This window comes from Puntigrus tetrazona, unplaced genomic scaffold (assembly GCF_018831695.1).
Source record: "Puntigrus tetrazona isolate hp1 unplaced genomic scaffold, ASM1883169v1 S000000984, whole genome shotgun sequence".
In the NCBI taxonomy this organism is placed as follows: Eukaryota; Metazoa; Chordata; class Actinopteri; order Cypriniformes; family Cyprinidae; genus Puntigrus; species Puntigrus tetrazona.
In genome coordinates, this window is record NW_025048579.1 from 34,900 (window position 1) to 56,936 (window position 22,037).

At 38.1% G+C, this 22,037-nt stretch overlaps 6 non-coding genes and 32 pseudogenes across 6 annotated transcripts; all 38 read right to left on the bottom strand.

Annotated features, from left to right (window-relative positions):
• Positions 1-5,605: 5,605 nt before the first annotated feature.
• LOC122338448 lies at positions 5,606-5,724 on the bottom strand. The gene has a single exon (XR_006249784.1). It is a non-coding gene; the product is annotated as a 5S ribosomal RNA (ribosomal RNA).
• Positions 5,725-5,998: 274 nt separating this feature from the next.
• Positions 5,999-6,117, bottom strand: LOC122338397. Its single transcript, XR_006249775.1, has one exon. It is a non-coding gene; the product is annotated as a 5S ribosomal RNA (ribosomal RNA).
• A 275-nt stretch (positions 6,118-6,392) lies between these two features.
• Positions 6,393-6,501, bottom strand: LOC122338440 (annotated as a pseudogene).
• Positions 6,502-6,777: 276 nt separating this feature from the next.
• Positions 6,778-6,896, bottom strand: LOC122338408. Its single transcript, XR_006249776.1, has one exon. It is a non-coding gene; the product is annotated as a 5S ribosomal RNA (ribosomal RNA).
• Positions 6,897-7,169: 273 nt separating this feature from the next.
• On the bottom strand, positions 7,170-7,289 carry LOC122338373 (annotated as a pseudogene).
• Positions 7,290-7,564: 275 nt separating this feature from the next.
• Positions 7,565-7,683, bottom strand: LOC122338446. The gene has a single exon (XR_006249782.1). It is a non-coding gene; the product is annotated as a 5S ribosomal RNA (ribosomal RNA).
• A 272-nt stretch (positions 7,684-7,955) lies between these two features.
• On the bottom strand, positions 7,956-8,074 carry LOC122338468 (annotated as a pseudogene).
• Positions 8,075-8,346: 272 nt separating this feature from the next.
• On the bottom strand, positions 8,347-8,465 carry LOC122338419. The gene has a single exon (XR_006249777.1). It is a non-coding gene; the product is annotated as a 5S ribosomal RNA (ribosomal RNA).
• A 276-nt stretch (positions 8,466-8,741) lies between these two features.
• Positions 8,742-8,860, bottom strand: LOC122338380 (annotated as a pseudogene).
• A 276-nt stretch (positions 8,861-9,136) lies between these two features.
• LOC122338455 lies at positions 9,137-9,255 on the bottom strand (annotated as a pseudogene).
• A 276-nt stretch (positions 9,256-9,531) lies between these two features.
• On the bottom strand, positions 9,532-9,649 carry LOC122338388 (annotated as a pseudogene).
• Positions 9,650-9,924: 275 nt separating this feature from the next.
• Positions 9,925-10,043, bottom strand: LOC122338430. Its single transcript, XR_006249778.1, has one exon. It is a non-coding gene; the product is annotated as a 5S ribosomal RNA (ribosomal RNA).
• A 273-nt stretch (positions 10,044-10,316) lies between these two features.
• LOC122338484 lies at positions 10,317-10,436 on the bottom strand (annotated as a pseudogene).
• A 273-nt stretch (positions 10,437-10,709) lies between these two features.
• LOC122338383 lies at positions 10,710-10,828 on the bottom strand (annotated as a pseudogene).
• Positions 10,829-11,105: 277 nt separating this feature from the next.
• LOC122338391 lies at positions 11,106-11,224 on the bottom strand (annotated as a pseudogene).
• A 274-nt stretch (positions 11,225-11,498) lies between these two features.
• On the bottom strand, positions 11,499-11,617 carry LOC122338387 (annotated as a pseudogene).
• Positions 11,618-11,888: 271 nt separating this feature from the next.
• On the bottom strand, positions 11,889-12,007 carry LOC122338474 (annotated as a pseudogene).
• A 274-nt stretch (positions 12,008-12,281) lies between these two features.
• Positions 12,282-12,402, bottom strand: LOC122338417 (annotated as a pseudogene).
• Positions 12,403-12,675: 273 nt separating this feature from the next.
• Positions 12,676-12,794, bottom strand: LOC122338481 (annotated as a pseudogene).
• Positions 12,795-13,068: 274 nt separating this feature from the next.
• LOC122338438 lies at positions 13,069-13,188 on the bottom strand (annotated as a pseudogene).
• A 273-nt stretch (positions 13,189-13,461) lies between these two features.
• Positions 13,462-13,580, bottom strand: LOC122338473 (annotated as a pseudogene).
• A 272-nt stretch (positions 13,581-13,852) lies between these two features.
• LOC122338409 lies at positions 13,853-13,973 on the bottom strand (annotated as a pseudogene).
• A 275-nt stretch (positions 13,974-14,248) lies between these two features.
• On the bottom strand, positions 14,249-14,368 carry LOC122338472 (annotated as a pseudogene).
• A 276-nt stretch (positions 14,369-14,644) lies between these two features.
• On the bottom strand, positions 14,645-14,763 carry LOC122338432 (annotated as a pseudogene).
• A 275-nt stretch (positions 14,764-15,038) lies between these two features.
• LOC122338465 lies at positions 15,039-15,157 on the bottom strand (annotated as a pseudogene).
• A 276-nt stretch (positions 15,158-15,433) lies between these two features.
• Positions 15,434-15,552, bottom strand: LOC122338392 (annotated as a pseudogene).
• Positions 15,553-15,826: 274 nt separating this feature from the next.
• Positions 15,827-15,944, bottom strand: LOC122338439 (annotated as a pseudogene).
• Positions 15,945-16,220: 276 nt separating this feature from the next.
• LOC122338475 lies at positions 16,221-16,339 on the bottom strand (annotated as a pseudogene).
• A 270-nt stretch (positions 16,340-16,609) lies between these two features.
• On the bottom strand, positions 16,610-16,728 carry LOC122338418 (annotated as a pseudogene).
• A 662-nt stretch (positions 16,729-17,390) lies between these two features.
• Positions 17,391-17,509, bottom strand: LOC122338394 (annotated as a pseudogene).
• Positions 17,510-17,782: 273 nt separating this feature from the next.
• On the bottom strand, positions 17,783-17,900 carry LOC122338412 (annotated as a pseudogene).
• Positions 17,901-18,572: 672 nt separating this feature from the next.
• On the bottom strand, positions 18,573-18,691 carry LOC122338456 (annotated as a pseudogene).
• A 659-nt stretch (positions 18,692-19,350) lies between these two features.
• On the bottom strand, positions 19,351-19,465 carry LOC122338442 (annotated as a pseudogene).
• A 272-nt stretch (positions 19,466-19,737) lies between these two features.
• Positions 19,738-19,857, bottom strand: LOC122338416 (annotated as a pseudogene).
• Positions 19,858-20,123: 266 nt separating this feature from the next.
• LOC122338385 lies at positions 20,124-20,243 on the bottom strand (annotated as a pseudogene).
• Positions 20,244-20,520: 277 nt separating this feature from the next.
• LOC122338411 lies at positions 20,521-20,639 on the bottom strand (annotated as a pseudogene).
• Positions 20,640-20,910: 271 nt separating this feature from the next.
• Positions 20,911-21,027, bottom strand: LOC122338426 (annotated as a pseudogene).
• Positions 21,028-21,692: 665 nt separating this feature from the next.
• Positions 21,693-21,811, bottom strand: LOC122338434 (annotated as a pseudogene).
• Between the last annotated feature and the right edge of the window lie 226 nt (positions 21,812-22,037).

The window sequence follows — 22,037 nt, forward strand, 5'->3', positions numbered from 1 at the left end:
AACATACTTTTCAAATTTCCTTTTAAACACATTCCACACATCCAATAAAATATTTTCTTTTTTTGCCACTATCCTTCTTTCCCATATTGCACTCTTAATCAGCATCACAATTAAATTGATAAGTTTTTTGTTTTTACATTGCTTATCCAAACCCAACATCACCACCTTATTCCATTCAAAACTTTCATTATCATCCCCTCTCAAACTTAAAATCAAACTTTTGCATTTACCATTAAAATCCTCCAGTTCGTTACAATATAAAAACAGGTGTAAAAATCCTTCATCATTATCATTACAAACTTTACAAGTAGCGCTTCGTTCCATTCCAATTTTGTTTAAAATGACATCTGTAAAAATCACTTTGTGTCTAATAAAATATTCAGAGTTTTCCAATTTCGTTTGTACAAATTTTCCATTTAGGTTCCCCCATATACTGTCTTCTTTTAAATCGTTAAATTTCTGTAGCCAATATGCATTCACAGCAGGCTTCTTAAAAACAGCATTTCTAAAAACAGAGTAAAACCTTTTCACCGTACATTCATTAAAAACATGCAGTTTTTCCCCGTCCTCACATACAAGTCTTTTTCTTGCTTGTCTTCTTCCATATTTTCAATTCTCTTTATCCACTCTATGTATTGCATTCTTAATCACGTCATATTTGTTTATTATCTCTCGTGGTGCTATAATCCTCCTTTGCCTCCTCCATCACATCCACAATGTATCGCACTGGTAAAAACCCTTCTTTAAATTCATATAAAACATCTCTGACTTTTGTGATCCCCACATCCCACCATTTCTTAAAAATACCTCCTTCCCTTGATTTAAAATACAGTTGTTTAAGAATAAAGGCTGATTTAAAATGTTCTCTCGACCTTGTGGCTTAAAATGCACATTATTTAAAAATTTGCTCCACGCCCCAGTAGTTCTTTATAAAAATCTGGCAGCATATCCGTCATCCATTTTTTTGTTTTCATCCATAAAATGTGGTCCCCCAAATTAAAATGACTACATTTATTTAAAAAATACCCCATTGTTCTCTTCCATGCCGCTTTGTTATCTTCGTCCATGTACTTTTGAATCATTTTTACCCTCAGACTGTTCTTTTTCTTTGTTCCACATCCATTAACCCCAATCCTCCCTTCCCCACCTCTCCAATTAAAGTGTTATGTGCTATTCTTGGCGGCTTTCCTTCCCATAAAAAATCTAAAAAACATTTGTTCAGCCTTTTTTCTACCCACAACGGCATAGATGCCACATATAAAATATGCCATAACTTAGAAACCATTAAAACATTCAAAATTAAAACCTTTCCTTTCAAAGTTAATGACATTAATTTCCAAAAGATCAACCTTCTCTCAATCCCTCCTAAAATTTCTTCCCACATTGTTCCTTCCGCTTTCTTTTCATCCTCCCCATTATAATACCTAAAATCTTTATTTCATTAGTTTCCCTAAAAGTAAAGTGCCCGGTTAAAACCTCCGTCCCCCAAATCTCATGTACACCGTTTTATCCTCATTAACTTTAGCCCCCGATGCCCTGCAAAATTTTTGTACTACTTTCATTGATTCCCTTACACTGGCCAGATCTTTTAACATTAGTGTTGTATCATCAGCATACTGAAATATATTATTCTCCCCTCCTTCTATACCTATCCCTTTTATTTGTCCCTCCTTCTTTATCGCTAATCCCAGTGGTTCTGCGACTAAAGCATATAAAAGTGCCGACAACGGGCAACCCTGCCTAATTGATCTAGTTAAATTACAACAGTCTGTTAAAACCCATTGCATTTTACTCTCGTTACAGCACCTTTATATAAAATTTTAATCCATTTAATAAAATTCCTCCCAAAACCAAAACGCTTTAAAACCCCAAATAAAAATCATGCTCTACCCTGTCAAAAGCCTTCTCAAAGTCCAAACTGATTATAAAACCATCTTTCCTCTTTTCGGTTATATACCTTATTGTGTCTTTTATGCTCATTGTTGTATCCGCAATGTCCCTTCCTTTAATGCTGTACGCTTGGTTTGTTTTGATTATACTGGGCATCACTTCTTTTAATCTGTTAGCTAAAACTTTGGATAAAATCTTCAGATCGGTGTTAAGCATTGTTATAGGCCTATAATTTTTTTAACTCCACTTTGTCTCCTTTCCTTTTATATATCAGCTTCATTAATCCCATTCCCATCCTTTGGTTCATCTCATCTTTCCTAAAAATCTCATCAAATACTTCTTTTAAAATACCGGTTAAAAAATCTTTAAAAACAATGTAAAACTCACTCCCCAACCCATCTATGCCTGGACTTTTCCTTTTGTTTAAGTCACTTATTGCTCTTTTTATTTCTTCTTCTTTTACTTCATCATCACACTCTTTTTATCAATTTCTCCTACTCTTGATTTTATTTGCATTAGTAGTTCCTCTTTTTCTCCTTCTTTTATCCCCTCCGTACAGAACAAGTTTTCATAGTATGATTGTATTTCTTTCAAGATTTCTCCATTTTCTTCTACTATCCTCCCATTTTTGCCCCTTATTTCTTTAATCATTTCTGCTTTTCCTCTTCTTTTCTCCAGATCAAAGAAAAACTTTGTGCACTTCTCCCCCTCCACTGTATATTTTGCTTTACTTCTTAATCTTGCGCCTTCATATTTCTTCTCTTCCATTTCCTTCAGTCTACCCTCAATTTCTTTTATTTTCTGAATGCTTTTTTCTGCCTTACCCAGTTCCTCATTTAATTTCACTCTTAGCTCTCTTTCCTTGTTTTTCTTACATTTTTGAACTAATTTGCAATATCTTATTGTAAATTTTTTTACCAGATATTTCACATTCTCCCACCACATTCGCTTATCCTCATTATACATTTCATTTCCTTTTTCCTTTTCAATGATCTCCTTTATACTGAAAACATAATCTTCATTCTTTAAAATCTCTGTATTTAAAATCCATACTCCTGGCCCTCTTTGCACTTTACTCCAGTCCACTCTAAAATATAAAACTTGTGATCGCTAAAGCTTGTCTCTTCATACATAATCTTTTGTATAAAATTCTCCATATTTCTCGTACATAAAATAAAATCAATTCTTGTTGCACACACAAACTGCCCCACTATTTGCCTCCTAGAAAATTCTTTTTTCTTTTCATTTCTTTCTCTCCACACATCGATCATATTATTCTCTTCCATTAATGCTTTTAATTCTTTTCTCCCGTGTCAGTTTTAAACACCATTCCTTCTGCCATGTCTTGTTTGCTAAAAACTGTGTTAAAATCCCCCATCATTATTATTTCCTTATATTTCTTTACAATATTCCTTAAAACATTAAAAAAATCTTTCTTTTCTTTCTCTTCTGTTGGCGCGTGTATATTCACTAAAATCAGTTCCGTCCCTCATAATCCACTTCCACAACCATACATTTCCCCATTTTATCTTTATACACTACTTTGCTTGCGTTAAAAACCCCTTTTCCCATTAAAAATGCCACTCCTCTCCCAGGCCTTCCATCCCCATTATTATACAAAATATCCCTACCCACATCTTTTTATAGTCCATCATCACACTATCTTTCCAGTTTGTTTCCTGCAGAGCAATAACATCTTCTCCTTTACATTTTTCTTTCACTCTTTCAAATTTTCCCATGTCCATCAGTCCCCTTGCATTAAAAGCAACACATCTTAAAACCATGAAAAGAAGGAAAAATAAGTACATAAAAACATTACTCTCCATCTTCTCCTCCAGCTCTCTTAACACTTCATAACAGTTAAAACTTTTTTACTTTGTCCCGTATCATTATTTTTTTTCCTTGCATTTCCAACATTTGGTTTTACCTTTAGTGCTCTCCTTCTTATTTGTCCTTTCCCCTCTGTCTTTTTCTATGTTGTCCTTCCTTGCTTCTTCTTCAGTGTCCGTTTCTTTGTTTTGATCTTTCATTTCTTGTTCATCTTTCTCCACGTTATCCGGAAGTCTTTTAAAACTGTCCGATATTTCCATTTCTGTCCCTTGAGTGTCCTGTTCTCGTGTCGGTTCCTTCTTCTTTTCATTCTCTTTTATTCCTTCTCTTTCCTCTCTGTTGCCCATTCCTCCGTCTGTTTCTTTTGGTTGTAGTCCTTGTTGCTCTTGTCCTTTATCAAATTCTCCTTCCGCGTCCCTGTTTCCTTCATGCACCTGTCTGTCCACCCGATGTTCCATACCTCCTTCCTCTCCCTCTATCCCACACTCGCAATTATTTAAAATTTGTTGACACTCTGGGCACTTTACTGCATTGCACTCTCTTGCAAAATGTCCCCTTTCTTTACATTTGTAGCAGGTGAAATCAGGGCATTCTTTTAGCAGATGTTCAGGGCTCATGCACAGCCTACAAGTCTTCACCTGATGGCTGTGCATCACCCAAAGTACTGCGGCCCTTCTGCTGTTTCAAGCTTGGTGCTGTAGGGCAACGATGCCACCTCCTTGGGGAACCTTACTTTTAGGAACCTTGTTCCATCTTCGACGTCAGTGCCCAGGTAGCATCTTCTTTTAATTTTTGAGATGGGATTAACTCCCCATGACTCCAATTTTCCCATAATTTCCTTATCATCAAGGTAGACAGGCAGGTGCATGAAGGAAACAACATAATCTCTATTTTGCAGTCTTTTAACCTCACAGTTCACTCCTTTGATTAAGAGTCCATCAGTAAAATACTCACATATTTCCATATATTTTCCATCGTTAGTTCAAATTCTTTCAATTGCCTTGGTCTTAGCGCCAGAATTGTCCCATTTCCACATTTGTCCGTCACTGCTTTAATAATATCCACCGCTGTCACATCGTTCACATTTTCCACATTCACAATCACCGTAGCCTCCTTTAAATATTTCCTTTCGTTGACCCTGTTCTTCATGTTTTGATCCATTCTATTTCCAACTCGTAGTCGCTTATCCAGTCCAGTGTCGTTTGCCGTGCGTGTTCCTCCTCCCGTTCCAGTGTCGTTTGCCTTGCGTGTTCCTCGTGCCGTTCCAGTGTCGTTTGCCATGCATGTTCCTTGTGCCGTTGCATTGTCGTTTGCCCCACGTGTTCCTCGTGCCAGTCCAGTGTCATTTGCCATTAATCCGTCCATTAAAGAAAAGAAGAAAAAAATAAAAATAGAAAGGCGTAACCACCCTCCAGCAAGCAAAAAAGCTGCTGTTGGGTGGTTTTATAACTGAAAAAAAAAAACAACAAAAAACTAACTTAAACTAAAGAAAAAAGCAAAATACAAACACAAAAATTAACACAAAATGGAGGAGAGGCTACCTCTCCCTACTGCAGCCAACAACTTCCTGTGTGCTCTCTAGCGCCAACAGGGTGGGATGGCCGTAAGCGAAAGCTGCTGCAAAAAGCCCCCTATTTTAAGGTGAGGCACACTAAGTGCCATTATACTAGATAAGTAATGAATGAAATACAAAAAAATACTTCAAAATGAGCTACATTAAAGATAAGAGCATTAGTTAAGTAGTTAAAAACAGTCAAACTCTGTTTAAAGAACAGCTACTTTAAAGGCAATTGAATTAAATAAGCAGTAAGGGAAAGCAAAGAGCTGGTCAAACTTTGGCCACACTAAGGGCCAGTGTATTAGATAAGTAGTGAAAAAACTCAAAAACTTACAGCACCTGGTATTCCTAGGCAGTCTCCCATCCAAGTACTAACTAGGCCCAACTCTGCTTAGCTTCTGAGATCAGACGAGATCAGGCGTGAACAGGGTGGTATGGCCGCAAGCTAAAGCTGCTGCAAAAAGCCCCTATTTTAAGGTGAGGCACACTAAGTGCCATTATACTAGATAAGTAATGAATGAAATACAAAAAATACTTCAAAATGAGCTACATTAAAGATAAGAGCATTAGTTAAGTAGTTAAAAACAGTCAAACTCTGTTTAAAGAACAGCTACTTTAAAGGCAATTGAATTAAATAAGCAGTAAGGGAAAGCAAAGAGCTGGTCAAACTTTGGCCACACTAAGGGCCAGTGTATTAGATAAGTAGTGAAAAAACTCAAAAACTTACAGCACCTGGTATTCCTAGGCAGTCTCCCATCCAAGTACTAACTAGGCCCAACTCTGCTTAGCTTCTGAGATCAGACGAGATCAGGCGTGAACAGGGTGGTATGGCCGTAAGCGAAAGCTGCTGCAAAAAGCCCCCTATTTTAAGGTGAGGCACACTAAGTGCCATTATACTAGATAAGTAATGAATGAAATACAAAAAAATACTTCAAAATGAGCTACATTAAAGATAAGAGCATTAGTTAAGTAGTTAAAACAGTCAAACTCTGTTTAAAGAACAGCTACTTTAAAGGCAATTGAATTAAATAAGCAGTAAGGGAAAGCAAAGAGCTGGTCAAACTTTGGCCACACTAAGGGCCAGTGTATTAGATAAGTAGTGAAAAAACTCAAAAACTTACAGCACCTGGTATTCCTAGGCAGTCTCCCATCCAAGTACTAACTAGGCCCAACTCTGCTTAGCTTCTGAGATCAGACGTGAACAGGGTGGTATGTCCGTAAGCGAAAGCTGCTGCAAAAAGGCCCCTATTTTAATGTGAGGCACACTAAGTGCCATTATACTAGATAAGTAATGAATGAAATACAAAAAAATACTTCAAAATGAGCTACATTAAAGATAAGAGCATTAGTTAAGTAGTTAAAAACAGTCAAACTCTGTTTAAAGAACAGCTACTTTAAAGGCAATTGAATTAAATAAGCAGTAAGGGAAAGCAAAGAGCTGGTAAAACTTTGGCCACACTAAGGGCCAGTGTATTAGATAAGTAGTGAAAAAACTCAAAAACTTACAGCACCTGGTATTCCTAGGCAGTCTCCCATCCAAGTACTAACTAGGCCCAACTCTGCTTAGCTTCTGAGATCAGACGAGATCAGGCGTGAACAGGGTGGTATGGCCGTAAGCGAAAGCTGCTGCAAAAAGCCCCTATTTTAAGGTGAGGCACACTAAGTGCCATTATACTAGATAAGTAATGAATGAAATACAAAAAATACTTCAAAATGAGCTACATTAAAGATAAGAGCATTAGTTAAGTAGTTAAAAACAGTCAAACTCTGTTTAAAGAACAGCTACTTTAAAGGCAATTGAATTAAATAAGCAGTAAGGGAAAGCAAAGAGCTGGTCAAACTTTGGCCACACTAAGGGCCAGTGTATTAGATAAGTAGTGAAAAAACTCAAAACTTACAGCACCTGGTATTCCTAGGCAGTCTCCCATCCAAGTACTAACTAGGCCCAACTCTGCTTAGCTTCTGAGATCAGACGAGATCAGGCGTGAACAGGGTGGTATGGCGTGTAAGTTTAAAGCTGCTGCAAAAAGCCCGCTATTTTAAGGTGAGGCACACTAAGTGCCATTATACTAGATAAGTAATGAATGAAATACAAAAATACTTCAAAATGAGCTACATTAAAGATAAGAGCATTAGTTAAGTAGTTAAAAACAGTCAAACTCTGTTTAAAGAACAGCTACTTTAAAGGCAATTGAATTAAATAAGCAGTAAGGGAAAGCAAAGAGCTGGTCAAACTTTGGCCACACTAAGGGCCAGTGTATTAGATAAGTAGTGAAAAAACTCAAAAACTTACAGCACCTGGTATTCCTAGGCAGTCTCCCATCCAAGTACTAACTAGGCCCAACTCTGCTTAGCTTCTGAGATCAGACAAGATCAGGCGTGAACAGAGTGGTATGGCCGTAAGCAAAGCTGCTGCAAAAAGCCCCTATTTTAAGGTGAGGCACACTAAGTGCCATTATACTAGATAAGTAATGAATGAAATACAAAAAATACTTCAAAATGAGCTACATTAAAGATAAGAGCATTAGTTAAGTAGTTAAAAACAGTCAAACTCTGTTTAAAGAACAGCTACTTTAAAGGCAATTGAATTAAATAAGCAGTAAGGGAAAGCAAAGAGCTGGTCAAACTTTGGCCACACTAAGGGCCAGTGTATTAGATAAGTAGTGAAAAAACTCAAAACTTACAGCACCTGGTATTCCTAGACAGTCTCCCATCCAAGTACTAACTAGGCCCAACTCTGCTTAGCTTCTGAGATCAGACGAGATCAGGCGTGAACAGGGTGGGATGGCCGTAAGCTAAAGCTGCTGCAAAAAGCCCCTATTTTAAGGTGAGGCACACTAAGTGCCATTATACTAGATAAGTAATGAATGAAATACAAAAAATACTTCAAAATGAGCTACATTAAAGATAAGAGCATTAGTTAAGTAGTTAAAAACAGTCAAACTCTGTTTAAAGAACAGCTACTTTAAAGGCAATTGAATTAAATAAGCAGTAAGGGAAAGCAAAGAGCTGGTCAAACTTTGGCCACACTAAGGGCCAGTGTATTAGATAAGTAGTGAAAAACTCAAAACTTACAGCACCTGGTATTCCTAGGCAGTCTCCCATCCAAGTACTAACTAGGCCCAACTCTGCTTAGCTTCTGAGATCAGACGAGATCAGGCGTGAACAGGGTGGTATGGCCGTAAGCGAAAGCTGCTGCAAAAAGCCCCCTATTTTAAGGTGAGGCACACTAAGTGCCATTATACTAGATAAGTAATGAATGAAATACAAAAAAATACTTTAAAATGAGCTACATTAAAGATAAGAGCATTAGTTAAGTAGTTAAAAACAGTCAAACTCTGTTTAAAGAACAGCTACTTTAAAAACAATTGAATTAAATAAGCAGTAAGGGAAAGCAAAGAGCTGGTCAAACTTTGGCCACACTAAGGGCCAGTGTATTAGATAAGTAGTGAAAAAACTCAAAAACTTACAGCACCTGGTATTCCTAGGCAGTCTCCCATCCAAGTACTAACTAGGCCCAACTCTACTTAGCTTCTAAGATCAGACGAGATCAGGCGTGAACAGGGTGGGATGGCCGTAAGCGAAAGCTGCTGCAAAAAGCCCCCTATTTTAAGGTGAGGCACACTAAGTGCCATTATACTAGATAAGTAATGAATGAAATACAAAAAAATACTTCAAAATGAGCTACATTAAAGATAAGAGCATTAGTTAAGTAGTTAAAAACAGTCAAACTCTGTTTAAAGAACAGCTACTTTAAAGGCAATTGAATTAAATAAGCAGTAAGGGAAAGCAAAGAGCTGGTCAAACTTTGGCCACACTAAGGGCCAGTGTATTAGATTAGTAGTGAAAAAACTCAAAAACTTACAGCACCTGGTATTCCTAGGCAGTCTCCCATCCAAGTACTAACTAGGCCCAACTCTGCTTAGCTTCTGAGATCAGACGAGATCAGGCGTGAACAGGGTGGGATGGCCGTAAGCGAAAGCTGCTGCAAAAAGCCCCCTATTTTAAGGTGAGGCACACTAAGTGCCATTATACTAGATAAGTAATGAATGAAATACAAAAAAATACTTCAAAATGAGCTACATTAAAGATAAGAGCATTAGTTAAGTAGTTAAAAACAGTCAAACTCTGTTTAAAGAACAGCTACTTTAAAGGCAATTGAATTAAATAAGCAGTAAGGGAAAGCAAAGAGCTGGTCAAACTTTGGCCACACTAAGGGCCAGTGTATTAGATAAGTAGTGAAAAAACTCAAAAACTTACAGCACCTGGTATTCCTAGGCAGTCTCCCATCCAAGTACTAACTAGGCCCAACTCTGCTTAGCTTCTGAGATCAGACGAGATCAGGCGTGAACAGGGTGGTATGGCGCAAGCGAAAGCTGCTGCAAAAGCCCCTATTTTAAGGTGAGGCACACTAAGTGCCATTATACTAGATAAGTAATGAATGAAATACAAAAATAATACGTTAAAATGAGCTACATTAAAGATAAGAGCATTAGTTAAGTAGTTAAAAACAGTCAAACTCTGTTTAAAGAACAGCTACTTTAAAAACAATTGAATTAAATAAGCAGTAAGGGAAAGCAAAGAGCTGGTCAAACTTTGGCCACACTAAGGGCCAGTGTATTAGATAAGTAGTGAAAAAACTCAAAAACTTACAGCACCTGGTATTCCTAGGCAGTCTCCCATCCAAGTACTAACTAGGCCCAACTCTGCTTAGCTTCTGAGATCAGACGAGATCAGGCGTGAACAGGGTGGTATGGCCGTAAGCGAAAGCTGCTGCAAAAAGCCCCCTATTTTAAGGTGAGGCACACTAAGTGCCATTATACTAGATAAGTAATGAATGAAATACAAAAAATACTTCAAAATGAGCTACATTAAAGATAAGAGCATTAGTTAAGTAGTTAAAAACAGTCAAACTCTGTTTAAAGAACAGCTACTTTAAAAACAATTGAAGTAAATAAGCAGTAAGGGAAAGCAAAGAGCTGGTCAAACTTTGGCCACACTAAGGGCCAGTGTATTAGATAAGTAGTGAAAAACTCAAAACTTACAGCACCTGGTATTTCCTAGGCAGTCTCCCATCCAAGTACTAACTAGGCCCAACTCTGCTTAGCTTCTGAGATCAGACGAGATCAGGCGTGAACAGGGTGGGATGGCCGTAAGCGAAAGCTGCTGCAAAAGCCCCTATTTTAATGTGAGGCACACTAAGTGCCATTATACTAGATAAGTAATGAATGAAATACAAAAAAATACTTCAAAATGAGCTACATTAAAGATAAGAGCATTAGTTAAGTAGTTAAAAACAGTCAAACTCTGTTTAAAGAACAGCTACTTTAAAGGCAATTGAATTAAATAAGCAGTAAGGGAAAGCAAAGAGCTGGTCAAACTTTGGCCACACTAAGGGCCAGTGTATTAGATAAGTAGTGAAAAAACTCAAAACTTACAGCACCTGGTATTCCTAGGCAGTCTCCCATCCAAGTACTAACTAGGCCCAACTCTGCTTAGCTTCTGAGATCAGGCGAGATCAGGCGTGAACAGGGTGGTATGGCCGTGAAAGCGAAAGCTGCTGCAAAAAGCCCCTATTTTAAGGTGAGGCACACTAAGTGCCATTATACTAGATAAGTAATGAATGAAATACAAAAAAATACTTCAAATTGAGCTACATTAAAGATAAGAGCATTAGTTAAGTAGTTAAAAACAGTCAAACTCTGTTTAAAGAACAGCTACTTTAAAGGCAATTGAATTAAATAAGCAGTAAGGGAAAGCAAAGAGCTGGTCAAACTTTGGCCACACTAAGGGCCAGTGTATTAGATAAGTAGTGAAAAAACTCAAAAACTTACAGCACCTGGTATTCCTAGGCAGCCTCCCATCCAAGTAGTAACTAGGCCCAACTCTGCTTAGCTTCTGAGATCAGACGAGATCAGGCGTGAACAGGGTGGGATGGCCATAAGCAAAAAGCTGCTGCAAAAAGCCCCTATTTTAAGGTGAGGCACACTAAGTGCCATTATACTAGATAAGTAATGAATGAAATACAAAAAAATACTTCAAAATGAGCTACATTAAAGATAAGAGCATTAGTTAAGTAGTTAAAAACAGTCAAACTCTGTTTAAAGAACAGCTACTTTAAAGGCAATTGAATTAAATAAGCAGTAAGGGAAAGCAAAGAGCTGGTCAAACTTTGGCACACTAAGGGCCAGTGTATTAGATAAGTAGTGAAAAAACTCAAAACTTACAGCACCTGGTATTCCTAGGCAGTCTCCGATCCAAGTACTAACTAGGCCCAACTCTGCTTAGCTTCTGAGATCAGGCGAGATCAGGCGTGAACAGGGTGGGATGGCCGTAAGCGAAAGCTGCTGCAAAAAGCCCTATTTTAAGGTGAGGCACACTAAGTGCCATTATACTAGATAAGTAATGAATGAAATACAAAAATACTTCAAAATGAGCTACATTAAAGATAAGAGCATTAGTTAAGTAGTTAAAAACAGTCAAACTCTGTTTAAAGAACAGCTACTTTAAAGGCAATTGAATTAAATAAGCAGTAAGGGAAAGCAAAGAGCTGGTCAAACTTTGGCCACACTAAGGGCCAGTGTATTAGATAAGTAGTGAAAAAACTCAAAACTTACAGCACCTGGTATTCCTAGGCAGTCTCCCATCCAAGTACTAACTAGGCCCAACTCTGCTTAGCTTCTGAGATCAGGCGAGATCAGGCGTGAACAGGGTGGTATGGCCATAAGCGAAAGCTGCTGCAAAAAGCCCCTATTTTAAGGTGAGGCACACTAAGTGCCATTATACTAGATAAGTAATGAATGAAATACAAAAAAATACTTCAAAATGAGCTACATTAAAGATAAGAGCATTAGTTAAGTAGTTAAAAACAGTCAAACTCTGTTTAAAGAACAGCTACTTTAAAGGCAATTGAATTAAATAAGCAGTAAGGGAAAGCAAAGAGCTGGTCAAACTTTGGCCACACTAAGGGCCAGTGTATTAGATAAGTAGTGAAAAAACTCAAAACTTACAGCACCTGGTATTCCTAGGCAGTCTCCCATCCAAGTACTAACTAGGCCCAACTCTGCTTAGCTTCTGAGATCAGAGCGAGGATCAGGCGTGAACAGGGTGGTACGTCCGTAAGCGAAAGCTGTTGCAAAAGCCCCTATTTTTAATGTGAGGCACACTAAGTGCCATTATACTAGATAAGTAATGAATGAAATACAAAAAAATACTTCAAAATGAGCTACATTAAAGATAAGAGCATTAGTTAAGTAGTTAAAAACAGTCAAACTCTGTTTAAAGAACAGCTACTTTAAAGGCAATTGAATTAAATAAGCAGTAAGGGAAAGCAAAGAGCTGGTCAAACTTTGGCCACACTAAGGGCCAGTGTATTAGATTAGTAGTGAAAAACTCAAAACTTACAGCACCTGGTATTCCTAGGCAGTCTCCCATCCAAGTACTAACTAGGCCCAACTCTGCTTAGCTTCTGAGATCAGACGAGATCAGGCGTGAACTGGGTGGGATGGCCGTAAGCGAAAAGCTGCTGCAAAAAGCCCCTATTTTAAGGTGAGGCACACTAAGTGCCATTATACTAGATAAGTAATGAATGAAATACACAAAAATACTTCAAAATGAGCTACATTAAAGATAAGAGCATTAGTTAAGTAGTTAAAAACAGTCAAACTCTGTTTAAAGAACAGCTACTTTAAAGGCAATTGAATTAAATAAGCAGTAAGGGAAAGCAAAGAGCTGGTCAAACTTTGGCCACACTAAGGGCCAGTGTATTAGATTAGTAGTGAAAAACTCAAAACTTACAGCACCTGGTATTCCTACGCAGTCTCCCATCCAAGTACTAACTAGGCCCAACTCTGCTTAGCTTCTGAGATCAGGCGAGATCAGGCGTGAACAGGGTGGTATGGCGTGTTTAAAGCTGCTGCAAAAAGCCCCCTATTTTAAGGTGAGGCACACTAAGTGCCATTATACTAGATAAGTAATGAATGAAATACAAAAATAATACTTTAAAATGAGCTACATTAAAGATAAGAGCATTAGTTAAGTAGTTAAAAACAGTCAAACTCTGTTTAAAGAACAGCTACTTTAAAGGCAATTGAATTAAATAAGCAGTAAGGAAAGCAAAGAGCTGGTCAAACTTTGGCCACACTAAGGGCCAGTGTATTAGATAAGTAGTGAAAAAACTCAAAAACTTACAGCACCTGGTATTCCTAGGCAGTCTCCGATCCAAGTACTAACTAGGCCCAACTCTGCTTAGCTTCTGAGATCAGACGAGATCAGGCGTGAACAGGGTGGTATGGCCATAAGCGAAAGCTGCTGCAAAAGCCCCTATTTTAAGGTGAGGCACACTAAGTGCCATTATACTAGATAAGTAATGAATGAAATACAAAAAATACTTCAAAATGAGCTACATTAAAGATAAGAGCATTAGTTAAGTAGTTAAAAACAGTCAAACTCTGTTTAAAGAACAGCTACTTTAAAGGCAATTGAATTAAATAAGCAGTAAGGGAAAGCAAAGAGCTGGTCAAACTTTGGCCACACTAAGGGCCAGTGTATTAGATAAGTAGTGAAAAACTCAAAAACTTACAGCACCTGGTATTCCTAGGCAGTCTCCCATCCAAGTACTAACTAGGCCCAACTCTGCTTAGCTTCTGAGATCAGGCGAGATCAGGCGTGAACAGGGTGGTATGCGTCTGTAAGCGAAAGCTGCTGCAAAAAGCCCCTATTTTAATGTGAGGCACACTAAGTGCCATTATACTAGATAAGTAATGAATGAAATACAAAAATAATACGTTAAAATGAGCTACATTAAAGATAAGAGCATTAGTTAAGTAGTTAAAAACAGTCAAACTCTGTTTAAAGAACAGCTACTTTAAAAACAATTGAATTAAATAAGCAGTAAGGGAAAGCAAAGAGCTGGTCAAACTTTGGCCACACTAAGGGCCAGTGTATTAGATAAGTAGTGAAAAAACTCAAAACTTACAGCACCTGGTATTCCTAGGCAGTCTCCCATCCAAGTACTAACTAGGCCCAACTCTGCTTAGCTTCTGAGATCAGAGCGAGATCAGGCGTGAACAGGGTGGTATGGCCGTAAGCGAAAGCTGCTGCAAAAAGCCCCTATTTTAAGGTGAGGCACACTAAAGTGCCATTATACTAGATAAGTAATGAATGAAATACAAAAAAATACTTCAAAATGAGCTACATTAAAGATAAGAGCATTAGTTAAGTAGTTAAAAACAGTCAAACTCTGTTTAAAGAACAGCTACTTTAAAAAACAATTGAAGTAAATAAGCAGTAAGGAAAGCAAAGAGCTGGTCAAACTTTGGCCACACTAAGGGCCAGTGTATTAGATAAGTAGTGAAAAAACTCAAAAACTTACAGCACCTGGTATTCCTAGGCAGTCTCCTATCCAAGTACTAACTAGGCCCAACTCTGCTTAGCTTCTGAGATCAGGCGAGATCAGGCGTGAACAGGGTGGGATGGCGTGAAGTGAAAGCTGCTGCAAAAAGCCCCTATTTTAAGGTGAGGCACACTAAGTGCCATTATACTAGATAAGTAATGAATGAAATACAAAAAAATACTTCAAAATGAGCTACATTAAAGATAAGAGCATTAGTTAAGTAGTTAAAAACAGTCAAACTCTGTTTAAAGAACAGCTACTTTAAAGGCAATTGAATTAAATAAGCAGTAAGGGAAAGCAAAGAGCTGGTCAAACTTTGGCCACACTAAGGGCCAGTGTATTAGATAAGTAGTGAAAAAACTCAAAAACTTACAGCACCTGGTATTCCTAGGCAGTCTCCCATCCAAGTACTAACTAGGCCCAACTCTGCTTAGCTTCTGAGATCAGGCGAGATCAGGCGTGAACAGGGTGGTATGGCCGTAAGCGAAAGCTGCTGCAAAAAGCCCCCTATTTTAAGGTGAGGCACACTAAGTGCCATTATACTAGATAAGTAATGAATGAAATACAAAAAAATACTTCAAATTGAGCTACATTAAAGATAAGAGCATTAGTTAAGTAGTTAAAAACAGTCAAACTCTGTTTAAAGAACAGCTACTTTAAAGGCAATTGAATTAAATAAGCAGTAAGGGAAAGCAAAGAGCTGGTCAAACTTTGGCCACACTAAGGGCCAGTGTATTAGATAAGTAGTGAAAAAACTCAAAAACTTACAGCACCTGGTATTCCTAGGCAGCCTCCCATCCAAGTAGTAACTAGGCCCAACTCTGCTTAGCTTCTGAGATCAGACGAGATCAGGCGTGAACAGGGTGGGATGGCCATAAGCGAAAGCTGCTGCAAAAAGCCCCCTATTTTAAGGTGAGGCACACTAAGTGCCATTATACTAGATAAGTAATGAATGAAATACAAAAAAATACTTCAAAATGAGCTACATTAAAGATAAGAGCATTAGTTAAGTAGTTAAAAACAGTCAAACTCTGTTTAAAGAACAGCTACTTTAAAGGCAATTGAATTAAATAAGCAGTAAGGAAAGCAAAGAGCTGGTCAAACTTTGGCCACACTAAGGGCCAGTGTATTAGATAAGTAGTGAAAAAACTCAAAACTTACAGCACCTGGTATTCCTAGGCAGTCTCGATCCAAGTACTAACTAGGCCCAACTCTGCTTAGCTTCTGAGATCAGGCGAGATCAGGCGTGAACAGGGTGGGATGGCCGTGAAAGCGAAAGCTGCTGCAAAAAGCCCCTATTTTAAGGTGAGGCACACTAAGTGCCATTATACTAGATAAGTAATGAATGAAATACAAAAAATACTTCAAAATGAGCTACATTAAAGATAAGAGCATTAGTTAAGTAGTTAAAAACAGTCAAACTCTGTTTAAAGAACAGCTACTTTAAAGGCAATTGAATTAAATAAGCAGTAAGGGAAAGGAAAGAGCTGGTCAAACTTTGGCCACACTAAGGGCCAGTGTATTAGATAAGTAGTGAAAAAACTCAAAAACTTACAGCACCTGGTATTCCTAGGCAGTCTCCCATCCAAGTACTAACTAGGCCCAACTCTGCTTAGCTTCTGAGATCAGGCGAGATCAGGCGTGAACAGGGTGGTATGGCCATAAGCAGCTGCTGCAAAAAGCCCCCTATTTTAAGGTGAGGCACACTAAGTGCCATTATACTAGATAAGTAATGAATGAAATACAAAAAATACTTAAAATGAGCTACATTAAAGATAAGAGCATTAGTTAAGTAGTTAAAAACAGTCAAACTCTGTTTAAAGAACAGCTACTTTAAAGGCAATTGAATTAAATAAGCAGTAAGGAAAGCAAAGAGCTGGTCAAACTTTGGCCACACTAAGGGCCAGTGTATTAGATAAGTAGTGAAAAAACTCAAAAACTTACAGCACCTGGTATTCCTAGGCAGTCTCCCATCCAAGTACTAACTAGGCCCAACTCTGCTTAGCTTCTGAGATCAGGCGAGATCAGGCGTGAACAGGGTGGTACGTCCGATAGCGAAAGCTGTTGCAAAAAGCCCTATTTTAATGTGAGGCACACTAAGTGCCATTATACTAGATAAGTAATGAATGAAATACAAAAAAATACTTCAAAATGAGCTACATTAAAGATAAGAGCATTAGTTAAGTAGTTAAAAACAGTCAAACTCTGTTTAAAGAACAGCTACTTTAAAGGCAATTGAATTAAATAAGCAGTAGGGAAAGCAAAGAGCTGGTCAAACTTTGGCCACACTAAGGGCCAGTGTATTAGATTAGTAGTGAAAAAACTCAAAAATTTACAGCACCTGGTATTCCTAGGCAGTCTCCCATCCAAGTACTAACTAGGCCCAACTCTGTAGCTTCTGAGATCAGGCGAGATCAGGCGTGAACTGGGTGGGATGGCCGTGTGTAAAGCTGCTGCAAAAAGCCCCTATTTTAAGGTGAGGCACACTAAGTGCCATTATACTAGATAAGTAATGAATGAAATACACAAAAATACTTCAAAATGAGCTACATTAAAGATAAGAGCATTAGTTAAGTAGTTAAAAACAGTCAAACTCTGTTTAAAGAACAGCTACTTTAAAGGCAATTGAATTAAATAAGCAGTAAGGAAAGCAAAGAGCTGGTCAAACTTTGGCCACACTAAGGGCCAGTGTATTAGATTAGTAGTGAAAAAACTTAAAACTTACAGCACCTGGTATTCCTACGCAGTCTCCCATCCAAGTACTAACTAGGCCCAACTCTGCTTAGCTTCTGAGATCAGGCGAGATCAGGCGTGAACAGGGTGGTATGGCCGTGTGAAAGCTGCTGCAAAAGCCCCTATTTTAAGGTGAGGCACACTAAGTGCCATTATACTAGATAAGTAATGAATGAAATACAAAAATAATACTTTAAAATGAGCTACATTAAAGATAAGAGCATTAGTTAAGTAGTTAAAAACAGTCAAACTCTGTTTAAAGAACAGCTACTTTAAAGGCAATTGAGATTAAATAAGCAGTAAGGAAAGCAAAGAGCTGGTCAAACTTTGGCCACACTAAAGGGCCAGTGTATTAGATAAGTAGTGAAAAACTCAAAAACTTACAGCACCTGGTATTCCTAGGCAGTCTCGATCCAAGTACTAACTAGGCCCAACTCTGCTTAGCTTCTGAGATCAGGCGAGATCAGGCGTGAACAGGGTGGTATGGCCATAAGCGAAAGCTGCTGCAAAAGCCCCTATTTTTAAGGTGAGGCACACTAAGTGCCATTATACTAGATAAGTAATGAATGAAATACAAAAAATACTTAAAATGAGCTACATTAAAGATAAGAGCATTAGTTAAGTAGTTAAAAACAGTCAAACTCTGTTTAAAGAACAGCTACTTTAAAGGCAATTGAATTAAATAAGCAGTAAGGAAAGCAAAGAGCTGGTCAAACTTTGGCCACACTAAGGAGCCAGTGTATTAGATAAGTAGTGAAAAAACTCAAAAACTTACAGCACCTGGTATTCCTAGGCAGTCTCCCATCCAAGTACTAACTAGGCCCAACTCTGTAGCTTTTGAGATCAGGCGAGATCAGGCGTGAACAGGGGTGGTACGTCCGTGGCGAAAGCTGCTGCAAAAAAAAAAAGCCCCTATTTTAATGTGAGGCACACTAAGTGCCATTATACTAGATAAGTAATGAATGAAATACAAAAAAAATACTTCAAAATGAGCTACATTAAAGATAAGAGCATTAGTTAAGTAGTTAAAAACAGTCAAACTCTTTTTAAAGAACAGCTACTTTAAAGGCAATTGAATTAAATAAGCAGTAAGGGAAAGCAAAGAGCTGGTCAAACTTTGGCCACACTAAGGGCCAGTGTATTAGATAAGTAGTGAAAAAACTCAAAAACTTACAGCACCTGGTATTCCTAGGCAGTCTCCCATCCAAGTACTAACTAGGCCCAACTCTGCTTAGCTTCTGAGATCAGACGAGATCAGGCGTGAACAGGGTGGGATGGCCGTAAGCGAAAGCTGCTGCAAAATGCACCCTATTTTAAGGTGAGGCACACTAAGAGCCATTATACTAGATAAGTAATGAATGAAATACAAAAAAATACTTCAAAATGAGCTACATTAAAGATAAGAGCATTAGTTAAGTAGTTAAAAACAGTCAAACTCTGTTTAAAGAACAGCTACTTTAAAGGCAATTGAATTAAATAAGCAGTAAGGGAAAGCAAAGAGCTGGTCAAACTTTGGCCACACTAAGGGCCAGTGTATTAGATAAGTAGTGAAAAAACTCAAAAACTTACAGCACCTGGTATTCCTAGGCAGTCTCCCATCCAAGTACTAACTAGGCCCAACTCTGCTTAGCTTCTGAGATCAGACGTGAACAGGGTGGTATGGCCGTGAAGCTTGAAAGCTGCTGCAAAAGCCCCTATTTTAAGGTGAGGCACACTAAGTGCCATTATACTAGATAAATAATGAATGAAATACAAAAAATACTTCAAAATGAGCTACATTAAAGATAAGAGCATTAGTTAAGTAGTTAAAAACAGTCAAACTATTTTTAAAGAACAGCTACTTTAAAGGCAATTGAATTAAATAAGCAGTAAGGAAAGCAAAGAGCTGGTCAAACTTTGGCCACACTAAGGGCCAGTGTATTAGATAAGTAGTGAAAAACTCAAAAACTTAGAGCACCTGGTATTCCTAGGCAGTCTCCCATCCAAGTACTAACTAGGCCCAACTCTGCTTAGCTTCTGAGATCAGGCGAGATCAGGCGTGAACAGGGTGGGATGGCCGTGGCAGCTGCTGCAAAAAGCCCCTATTTTTAAGGTGAGGCACACTAAGTGCCATTATACTAGATAAGTAATGAATGAAATACAAAAAAATACTTCAAAATGAGCTACATTAAAGATAAGAGCATTAGTTAAGTAGTTAAAAACAGTCAAACTCTGTTTAAAGAACAGCTACTTTAAAGGCAATTGAATTTAAGCAGTAAAGGAAATCAAAGAGCTGGTCAAACTTTGGCCACACTAAGGGCCAGTGTATTAGATAAGTAGTGAAAAAACTCAAAACTTACAGCACCTGGTATTCCTAGGCAGTCTCCCATCCAAGTACTAACTAGGCCCAACTCTGCTTAGCTTCTGAGATCAGGCGAGATCAGGCGTGAACAGAGTGGGATGGCGTGAAAGCTGCTGCAAAAGCCCCTATTTTTAAGGTGAGGCACACTAAGTGCCATTATACTAGATAAGTAATGAATGAAATACAAAAAATACTTCAAAATGAGCTACATTAAAGATAAGAGCATTAGTTAAGTAGTTAAAAACAGTCAAACTCTGTTTAAGAACAGCTACTTTAAAGGCAATTGAATTAAATAAGCAGTAAGGGAAAGCAAAGAGCTGGTCAAACTTTGGCCACACTAAGGGCCAGTGTATTAGATAAGTAGTGAAAAAACTCAAAACTTACAGCACCTGAGTATTCCTAGGCAGTCTCCCATCCAAGTACTAACTAGGCCCAACTCTGCTTAGCTTCTGAGATCAGACGAGATCAGGCGTGAACAGGGTGGTACGTCCGTAAGCAAAAGCTGTTGCAAAAAGCCCCCTATTTTAATGTGAGGCACACTAAGTGCCATTATACTAGATAAGTAATGAATGAAATACAAAAAAAATACTTCAAAATGAGCTACATTAAAGATAAGAGCATTAGTTAAGTAGTTAAAAACAGTCAAACTCTTTTTAAAGAACAGCTACTTTAAAGGCAATTGAATTAAATAAGCAGTAAGGGAAAGCAAAGAGCTGGTCAAACTTTGGCCACACTAAGGGCCAGTGTATTAGATAAGTAGTGAAAAAACTCAAAAACTTACAGCACCTGGTATTCCTAGGCAGTCTCCCATCCAAGTACTAACTAGGCCCAACTCTGCTTAGCTTCTGAGATCAGACGAGATCAGGCGTGAACAGGGTGGGATGGCCGTGGCGAAAGCTGCTGCAAAAAGCCCCTATTTTAAGGTGAGGCACACTAAGTGCCATTATACTAGATAAGTAATGAATGAAATACAAAAAAATACTTCCAAAATGAGCTACATTAAAGATAAGAGCATTAGTTAAGTAGTTAAAAACAGTCAAACTCTGTTTAAAGAACAGCTACTTTAAAGGCAATTGAATTAAGCAGTAAAGGAAATCAAAGAGCTGGTCAAACTTTGGCCACACTAAGGAGCCAGTGTATTAGATAAGTAGTGAAAAACTCAAAAACTTACAGCACCTGGTATTCCTAGGCAGTCTCCCATCCAAGTACTAACTAGGCCCAACTCTGTAGCTTCTGAGATCAGGCGAGATCAGGCGTGAGCAGGGTGGGATGGCCGTAAGCAGAAAGCTGCTGCAAAAGCCCCTATTTTAAGGTGAGGCAAACTAAGTGCCATTATACTAGATAAGTAATGAATGAAATACAAAAAATACTTCAAAATGAGCTACATTAAAGATAAGAGCATTAGTTAAGTAGTTAAAAACAGTCAAACTCTGTTTAAAGAACAGCTACTTTAAAGGCAATTGAATTAAATAAGCAGTAAAGGAAAGCAAAGAGCTGGTCAAACTTTGGCCACACTAAGGGCCAGTTTATTAGATAAGTAGTGAAAAAACTCAAAACTTACAGCACCTGGTATTCCTAGGCAGTCTCCCATCCAAGTACTAACTAGGCCCAACTCTGTAGCTTCTGAGATCAGGCGAGATCAGGCGTGAACAGGGTGGTATGCGTCCGTAAGCAAAAGCTGCTGCAAAAAGCCCCTATTTTAAGGTGAGGCACACTAAAGTGCCATTATACTAGATAAGTAATGAATGAAATACAAAAAATGCTTCAAAATGAGCTACATTAAAGATAAGAGCATTAGTTAAGTAGTTAAAAACAGTCAAACTCTGTTTAAAGAACAGCTACTTTAAAGGCAATTGAATTAAATAAGCAGTAAAGGAAAGCAAAGAGCTGGTCAAACTTTGGCCACACTAAGGCCAGTGTATTAGATAAGTAGTGAAAAAACTCAAAACTTACAGCACCTGGTATTCCTAGGCAGTCTCCCATCCAAGTACTAACTAGGCCCAACTCTGCTTAGCTTCTGAGATCAGGCGAGATCAGGCGTGAACAGGGTGGTATGTCCGTGGCGAAAGCTGTTGCAAAAAGCCCCTATTTTAATGTGAGGCACACTAAGTGCCATTATACTAGATAAGTAATGAATGAAATACAAAAAAATACTTCAAAATGAGCTACATTAAAGATAAGAGCATTAGTTAAGTAGTTAAAAACAGTCAAACTCTGTTTAAAGAACAGCTACTTTAAAGGCAATTGAATTAAATAAGCAGTAAGGAAAGCAAAAGAGCTGGTCAAACTTT